The sequence below is a fragment of the Branchiostoma belcheri genome, unplaced genomic scaffold (assembly GCF_001625305.1).
Source record: "Branchiostoma belcheri isolate BF01 breed outbred unplaced genomic scaffold, Haploidv18h27 scaffold36, whole genome shotgun sequence".
NCBI classification, from domain to species: Eukaryota; Metazoa; Chordata; class Leptocardii; order Amphioxiformes; family Branchiostomatidae; genus Branchiostoma; species Branchiostoma belcheri.
This window is the reverse complement of record NW_017803976.1, coordinates 124,225-133,555: the sequence shown is the minus strand read 5'-3', so window position 1 is coordinate 133,555 and position 9,331 is coordinate 124,225. Positions and strand designations below refer to the sequence as shown.

The 9,331-nt window shown below is 44.3% G+C and overlaps 1 protein-coding gene across 1 annotated transcript in view; it reads left to right on the top strand.

The window, feature by feature from the left end:
• The first annotated feature begins 8,255 nt into the window (after positions 1-8,255).
• The window catches only part of LOC109475961 (phosphatidylinositol 3-kinase regulatory subunit alpha-like), a 59,537-nt gene continuing 58,461 nt past the window's right edge, over positions 8,256-9,331 (top strand). The window contains 1 exon segment of the mRNA XM_019776766.1: positions 8,256-8,624. The gene's annotated coding sequence lies outside the window, so the exon portion shown is untranslated.

Here is a 9,331-nt window from a genome sequence, read left to right as displayed (position 1 = left end):
TCATGAAACTTAGTTACCATTTCATTTCCAGGTTAGAATACAGCAAATAGTTTTCTATACATTCATTATACATCCACTAGAGAGTGCTTTTTGAAGCACCTGTTGAACTTTAAATTCGTCGGTTGGTTTAACTCCTGCGTTAGAAGCGTAATGCTTTATGCGTCTGAGATTTGGGCGGTGTCCTCGGAAGACATTAGAGGGTTAGTCAGGTGTGACAACGCCATGATTAGATGGATATGTTCCAGTAGACTGGCTGATAGAGTGTCAAGTGAACAGCTTAGGTGTAGGTTAGGCGTAAGCAGCCTACGATAGACCTTGCGCTACAACAGACTTCGCTGGTATGGGCACGTACAAAGGATGGACCCGCAGAACTGACCAAGGAAGGTCATGACAATGCCCGTAGAGGGCCTGAACCCGCGTGGTCGCCCAAAGAAGAATTGGGTAGACAGTATTAGGGAAGACATCAAAAGCTTAAAACTGCAGAAGGCCAACCCGCTAGACAGAGGCAGCTGGAGAGCAGCTATTAGACCTAAACGGCCTAAACGACACCCCACGACGTCCAACCCTTCCACGACGGGGAACAACGGACGTTAAGTCGCGCAGTGAGTGAGTGTAAGTGAGACATATCTCTGCAGAGGTTTGAGATCTCCAAGAGGATTTACTGACTGATAAGTTCAAACTGTAAAGTCGTGAAGCGGTAGCGTGTTCGGCTCACACTCAAGTGGTCAAGGGTTTGAATCCTGCCCGATGCCACCGATCTTGTGCCCTTGGGAAAAGGCACTTTACATGACTTTCCTCACTTTCCTCAGGTGTGAATGAGTTTTGGTTAGGGACGTCCCTTGGATAGGACGTTAAATGGAGGTCCCGTGTTTGGGAGAGCCACACCCCAGGTACATTAAAGAACCCAACACACTTATCGAAAAGAATAGGGGACCTTCCCGGTGTGAGTGGTTCAAACTTTATAGTCTGGTCAGTGCAGTCCGGTCTCAGGTTTGACATCTTGAAGAGGAGATAGTCACCTGTTATGTCAATCCTTCCACTAATGTGGTAAATTTTTAGCCTCTACCAGGCACCGCGGATCACTGGAAAAATACATGGTAGTAGAATTCGGCCAAAATAAAGGGATAGTATACCAGAGAAGATCCAGGGCCATAGAAGCTCCAATCCGTGGGTCGCAAATTGGAGCTTCTATGGCCCTGGATCTTCTCTGGTATACTATCCCTTTATTTCGGCCGAATTCTACTATTTTTCCAGCGATCCGCGGTGCCTGGTAGAGGCTAGTAAATTTTCATAAATAGATAAAGCCTACAGATCTATACCCACACAGTTTCTGACTTTTGCTGATTATAATATGACTATGTCCCTGAATGTATATAAAACTTTTGCTGTATCCTTTAGCCTGGTTGCCAAACTCCCAAGTCCTTCATCCTCTCTGCAAATAGTAGAGAGGATGTAGGACTCGGGAGTTAATATAGGTTTGGTAACCAGGCTATATATCCTTACCTGAGGTACATTTGTATACCCTAATTCATTCTCTTGGCCTGGGCATGATCAGAGACCTATCCAGTATGACAGATATAGGTCTCTGTTTTCTAGTCCAAAGTCCTGAAGTTCAGGAATGCCAAGAGAATGAATTGGGGTATACAAATGTACCCTAGGTAAGGCAAGGATACATAGCCTGGTTACCAAACCTATATTAACTCCCGAGTCCTACATGCATTTATTTGCAGAAAGGATGTAAAAGGACTCCGGAGCTAAGACCACAGCAAGTAATTTTTATGGATGACATCAGCGCGCGCATTGATTTTCGCCTGATTTGGGAAAAAAAAACAAATTTTTTTGCCTTCTGACAGTGGTTAACATGCCGAAAATGGGCAAAGATGTCTGCCATGCCGGAAGGTGGATGGCAGATAACTATGAAGAGTGGAGACGAGAAAAGACTCTGATTTAATGTTTTGCTTCTTACTTTCATGCAGTGATATGTGATGCTGGCTGTGTATATACCATTTGTATAATGATTGAGTCAAAATTTTCAAATGTAGTACCCTTGTTTTTTTTGGCCTGCCTTGTTTTTTTTTTGCCCGCTCGCATTAGATTTGGAGTCTGCGGAGGATGTCATCCATAAAATTTACTTGCTGTGGCCTAAAATAGGTTTGGTAACCAGGCTATGTACTAGTATCCTTACCTAGGGTACATTTGTCTACCCTAATTCATTCTCTTGGCATTCCTGAACTTCAGGACTTTGGACTAGAAAACAGAGACCTATATCTGTCATACTGGATAGGTCTCTGATGTCCAGGCCAAGAGAATGAATTAGGGTATACAAATGTACCCCAGGTAAGGATACATAGCCTGGTTACCAAACCTATATTAGCTCCAGAGTCCTACTCTACTATTTGCAGAGAGGATGTAGGACTCAGGAGCTATAATAAGTTTAGTAACCAGGATAAAGGATACAGCAAAAAAGTTTTATATACATTCCTGGACATAGTCATATTAAATCAAGAAAAGTCAAACTGTTTGGATATAGATCTGTGGATTTTACAGTTTAAACCTATCAGTCAGTACATCCTCTTGGAGATCCCAGACCTCTGCAGAGAAATGTCTTCAAAAAGCGCCCTCTAGCGGATTATCTATGAAGTACGAAAATGCACGTACGTACAGTGTATGATGTTTGGTATGATTTAAAACTTATTCTTAGACTGTCTGCAAGCTAACGGAAAAAAACATTATTTATTATAAGTGTATTGGGCTTGAAGGTACGAACAATGTAGTATAAAAATATCGAGCGGAAAGAGGATGAATTGTGAAAAATACTTTTGTTAAAATTCGCCTGGTAACCTGATTTTTTTGCTTGTAGTTCATGTCCCAGGTCAGGTCAGTTCAGTTGAATGTATCCATTTCTAGAGACACAGAATCCTCGTGATGTCCCCTGGGCTGTCCAGTATGACAGATATAGGTCTCTGTTTTCTAGTCCAACGTTCTGAAGTTCAGAAATGCCAGGAGAATGAATTAGGGTATACAAATGTACCCCAAATTCCTTCCACAAACTATGTTACATGTTGTTTCGGCACCACAGTGTGCTCCAATTTACGTAAACACATCTCAAATAGCCTGAGTCTGTAGTTGTAAAATATGGCGTTAATTTTATGTTCAGACGGCTTCTGAATCTGGTAGTGGTAGCCTGGCATGCAGTCTTTATACGTGACTGGGGCATAGTAGTTGGGGTGTTCAGGCAGGCTGTGTCTTGCAACTGAACAGTCGCTCCGGCAGGAGTGTTACGCTAATAGAGATGGCCGCTTGAAGATAATAGGTAGGGCTAAATCAAGATCAAGCAATCTCTCGTGAAATATACCCACCGGGAAACCTAGCTGAGGCAATCGGGAAAGAGCTCCTGTAGCCCCGAGGAAAACCCGCCCCTACAAGCCTCTACCAGCCACCGCGGATCGCTGGAAAAATACTAGAAATTCGCCGAAATAAAGGGATAGTATACCAGAGAAGATCCAGGGCCATAGAAGCTCCAATTTGCGAGTGGCCCCCGAGCCTGTGCGGAGTCGCAAGCTTCAAACGATATCAAATTAATCCCGTGGGTCGCAAATAGGAGCTTCTATGGCCCTGGATCTTCTCTGGTATACTATCCCTTTATTTCGGCCAATTTCTACTATTTTTCCAGCGATCCGCGGTGGCTGGTAGAGGGTACGCCCCTACCACCTAAGACTGGATAACAGGCTAGATCTGGCGGCCCAAGTTCCAGGCTACGTGCGTGAGGTTTTTCCCGCCCCCACAGAAACACCTGTTGCTGCTCCATCAGTGTCAGACGATGGGGCGTCTGCCGGCCGCCGGCTCTCGTGTGGCTGCTGTCGTCCAACAGTCTGGCAATGCGCTGCTGCAGATAGCCTGGTATCCAGTCTTACGTGATTGGGGGTATTGGGGGTGTTCGGGCAGGTTGTGCTTTCGGGGGCTCTAATAGCTTCCCCCGCCCAGTGCAACAGGCCGTCCCGGTAGGAGAGTTATAAAGAGACAGTATGCTTGGATTTGGTTCCCCCCCAACACGATGTTCGTGGAGGGCTAATCAATCTCTCGTGAAACACACACCGGGAAACCTATGTGAGGCGGGCGGGCCAGAGCTCTTGCGGCCCCGACCACGAATCAGACTGGATACCAGGTTATACTGCAGACACCGTAGGTTGTCATCCAGGTCGCACGTCAACAAACCGGGGCCAGACAAGAGCGCTGACTTGGCGCTTCTTGGCTCTTCTTTCGCACGAAAGCGGCTTTTGGTGACATGATATCGCACGATAGGATTGTGGCAGCGAAACTAGCGAAAATCTACGTCCTCAACTAATAGTTTGTGAAAATAAAAACTAAAAGTTAGCTCAGATACGTGATATTGACAAAGACAGCCACGTTTTTGCAAAACTCCTGACAGTGGAAAAATAAATGTACTTTAAAGCACCCCAGGTGTAGCGTAGAGAAAATCCGCTAGATGCTGTTGTTGTACCAGCTTGTTACTGAGCTCGCTCAACTTTTACTAGGCGTGAAAATTAAAAACGCCTCAGCTTCATGTGAAAATGAAAGATTACCCCCTAGAATGGCGACAACGCTTCCCAAAAGTCCTTGGCGAAAGTCAGGAGCAACCTGAGCGCTGGAAATCGAAATGGCGGGAATCAGTTACCATGACGTCAGCACCCCTGACAGCGCCCATTAATTACAACATACCGCAAATGATCATATGGGTGAGCATCAAGCCATCAAAGCCGATGCCTTCTCTCTGTTACTGTACATATGTATCACTAGCATTCGCTACCGTTCCATCAAATATGCAATTGATGTGGTTTACCAAGTGGCTAATTGAACTTTTCATTTGATATAACTGTAGAAATTGTAAAATCATGATGACGAGGATATCAAATAACTTTTGAATAAGCCTTTGTGGCTTTTCTTCCACCCCTTGGACGTTTATTTCCATTATAATATTTTGTATAACTTTTATTATGTATGTGCTAATAAATAAATAAAAAAAATATAAATAAAAAAACTTGAAAAAATACACTAACTACATTTATCTGTGTGATGAGACGGACACAAATGCAGAAAGTCGTCGAAGTCTGTGTCTTCAATGTCACTAGGGCTTGGTATACGTACCTACGTCCTTTCAGATAAAATCAATTCGGTTTAGCAGGTGGACTGAATGATGAGAGGTACAAATGCAGAAACTGAAGCTGTCCATATTGAACTGGTTTAGACAGTACACTGTTAAACTAGGCAAAGTATAAAAGGCACAGTGCGAAACAAGTATATATTTACGCAATTCTATCCTTTTTTTCCTACTCGATGAAAGACAAGCCAATTTGTCGCGCGCATCTCTCTCACGGACAATTGAAGTGTAGTTGGTCGTGCTGGCTGAGCTGGTTTTACTTTTTAATAGAGCCTGTCGACTTTGTTGTGCGACTAAAGGGCTTGACGAGATCTAGTCCCTTTTTCCCACGCATCTGACCCATCTAAAATCTATCAAAATGTTATGGTAGCAATCATGCGCTTCGGCCTGAGTGAGTTTTAACGAGATTCTGGGCTAAAACTGACGCCAGGCTCCATTAGGAACCAGCGTAGACGCACCATGGGCAATTTTTACGCTCCAGTTCGAATGCTGTATTTATCGCCGAATGTGCGGAATGAAATCTCAGGCTATTAACCCTGTGGAAGTGGAACATTGGGTACCGAAGGTTACTAGAGTACATTTGAAGGTCGTTGCACTTTTGTGTTGGCTGCTGACTTCAGGGCAAATACAAAAATTCATCAAAAGGCATTGATAAAGTCGCTAAACAGATATAATAAAACGGAAACGAATCCTAGGTTGGTTTTCAATTTTTTATTTCAATTTTACTTAGACATGATGCTCACCCAATGAATTGCACATGTGCTATACGCAAGCGATATTATGTAAGATTTCATGTAACACTATACTCGAAGCCTACCTCGGTTCATAATGACATTTGGGGGGTAAAAGATCAACTCGTTGTGCCGCAAAAAACGTATTTAAGCTGCAGAAGATGCATTTAAGATCTTTATTTGCAAAATCATGCCCTAAGGCTTTAACAGTCAACGATACTATTCGGTACAATACAATAATAGGAGACAGACAACTACTGTCTGGTAAAACTTATACTTCTAGACACCCGAACGAAAACCGCTGTTTGTTTACATTCTTTTTAGGAGCCTCCTAAAATACAGCTGACCTGGCGCAACTTATGTAATATCGCACTGCGCTGAGTCGCCGGAAAAGCGAAATAGCGACGCTAGTATGAAAGTTATTGAAAATGACAATGTAGATGTATTTTAATTATTTATAGTCTCAGTTTGGGCGCAAAAGGTTTACATAAGGCCATGTTGATTTGATTATATGGATGACATCCTCTGGGAACCCCAAAACTGATGCGGGCGTGCGAATAAAAAAAAGTTTTGCAAAAAAAAGTTAAAGCTTTCATTATGAAATCTGCATGGTCATGAAGGTTGAAAAAATAGACACAGAGTATGGTTTGGTGAATAATCTACTCTTTAAATTAATTTCTCTTTACATTTTCGTCTTTTTTGTTTGATTTTGGCATTTTGCGACATTAGTATCATTTTTGAATATTCTTTTTGCAACTTACGGTATATATTTGCTCATTTTGCAACTGTTTTGTACGATTTACAGTATGCTTGAAAACTTTTTTTTTTTTTGGAAACGGCCGAAAATTCATGCGCGCGCGGATGTCATCCATATAATCAAATCAACATGGCCTAATATCGCTTTAAGATCATGTCACACAACTAGTGGGTCTTATGGTTCAATCGTAATGTCGCAAGATTAGGCTTTTGTGGACTTGTGCCAACTTTTACATATAATTACTTCTATTCGGGAAGAGATAGTATCTATCCTGAAAATACACACCGTATATCCTGCTAGCTCCAAACCTCCTTGTCCGAACTAAGCAAGGGGTCCTGCATATGCCCTTTTTCGTAAGGCGTAATCAGGCCTTTTCAGTCTTCGTAATCTATATATAGGCAGCATCGCTCCCAAAAATCAACGTAATTCGTAAAATAGTACATTACCCGCAAAGCGTAAAGTCGTAATCAGCTCTGAGACTTTAACGTAATTCGTATATCGGCGGCGAAAATTTTGCGTAATTCGTAATCACTATCCCCCATGCAGGCCCTCAAACAACCTGAATAGCTCAGCAATCTAGGTGACTAGGTCGCTCCTCAGAGAGATTGAAAAGTGCCGATGAAAGCTACAGTTTTCCTTCCCTGCATGCGCCACGTTCTGGGTTACACCATTTGCGGTTGTTATGATTTTGCGGCCACAATTGATACTGAGTAGCCTGGAGTAGAGGTAAGAGGAGAAGCACGTGTCACGGTGTGGGTACTGTGTGCGTGTGGGTACAGAGATGTCCGTCAGACCGCCGGCCGGTACTGAGCAAAATGGGACACGGTCATGATGGTCTACTTTGATACGCAACCAAAATGCAACTAAGCAAGGAAGCAATTTTTAAGCAAGCAAGAAAGAAAGCAAGAAAGAAAGCAACCAGGCAACCAACTAACCAACCAACTCAACAACAAACAAACAAACACCCAAGCAAGCAAGCAATTTTAAGCAAGCAAGCAACGAACCAACGAACGAACGAACCAACCAACCAACCAACCAACGAACCAACCAACCAACCAACCAACCAACCAACCAACCAACCAACCAACCAGCAAACAAACAAACAAACAAACAAACAAACAAACAAACACACGAACAAAGCTAGGCTATTGCTGCGTCCGTTCAGGCGGGTCATCTGATATCTTTTGCGAACTGTTGAAACCGCCGGAGCGAAATATATACACGGGTTAGCATAGTCACGGTCACAGGTAATCAGGGCGTGTGGTAACTGACAAGTCGACAGTCATACAAAAGAACCGACGAAGACTTATGTGTTGTTGGACAATTGTTCTGTGATTCTCTTACTGATAAAACAAGAAAGCGGCCGCTCAGCAACCACGGTGTAACTAAAACCTGGCAAATAGATGACGTAGAAACGCATGGTCGTCTCTACTTTGGACTGGATATTTCCTATCTCCGATGATATATTTCGGCAAAAGTGAGGAGAAAAACTTCGCGAACAAAACCTAGGATTTTGAGACCTTTGCGTTGGATGAAAATGAACGTTTTCCCTCGGGCAAAACGTGATAACGAACGAGAGTACCCGGTCCTGGGGACGAGTGTGCTGACGTCAGTGGTCACGTGCCGCAGGTCTCGCATGTCTCTGTGCTTACTTCCTGCAGCGGCAGCCTGGGTCATGGCCGAGCTGGGAGGTGGAGTGTAGGTCCCCTTCCCTGTCCTACAGGCGCCGATAGGGCTCGACAACGCCATCAGACCCTCGTTCACGGGAGATCACCGTTAGACGGTGTAGCACCGAAGCTTCTGAAGACTCTCGCGGGCGAGATAGCGCTTCAAACCACGGCACACTCACCGTATTCCTTGCACCGTACCAACCCAGGCCCCCGCAAGTAGGTTAGAACAGTAAATCTGGAGGGTGAGCTCACGGGATTCCCCTTCGCTGGATTCCTCGGAAGTGCGACGACTCCACACCTGTCAGACGGTAAGATATCCTGAGAATCTGTAGGAGCGAGACGCGCTTCATTTGCACATATATTGTGGGATAGTTGTCCCCGACAGAGCGGCGAGGGGCCTGTAGGCTGACGTGCCGCCGCATGCACCCGGGCCTGCGTTTTCCTGTCGCCTGCAGCGCTCGGCCACCATATAGTGATATACTAGCATAGCTCCCAACCACACGGAAGCGTGCGAAGTTAGCCAGTTCTTTTTTTTCTACCCAGTTTGCTTGATCGGATATTCCTTCCAGTCTACTGATTTTGCTTCCCCGGCCAGTCTATCGGTGTGTTGAGAGATTGCTGACGGGATATTCCGCGTGGCCCGTGTTTGCGAAGCGGCCTCAGACGGTAAACTTTGCGGGCAGCAGCATTTTTGTGATGCCAAGATGGCTGCCCTGTTGTGGAAATGTCGCTCGACACAGCAACAAATCCGCCCCTTCCCGACAACTGACCGTCCCAAAATATTGCTGCCACTGCCTGTACAGCGTAGAAAAATCTGCACTATCTTATAATTTTCAGGAAATATGTCCCCAAAGTACGTGGTCATCATTCTGAGTTCACCAAAAATATGGCCGACTAAAAAAATGAACTTGTTGCAGGAAGTGCTTTGTATATTCTTCCTTCCTCCTTTTCTGACTATTTGGACAACTTTAAAAACATTTCTGCACATGGACAGTGGTTGCATGAAAGATTGCTG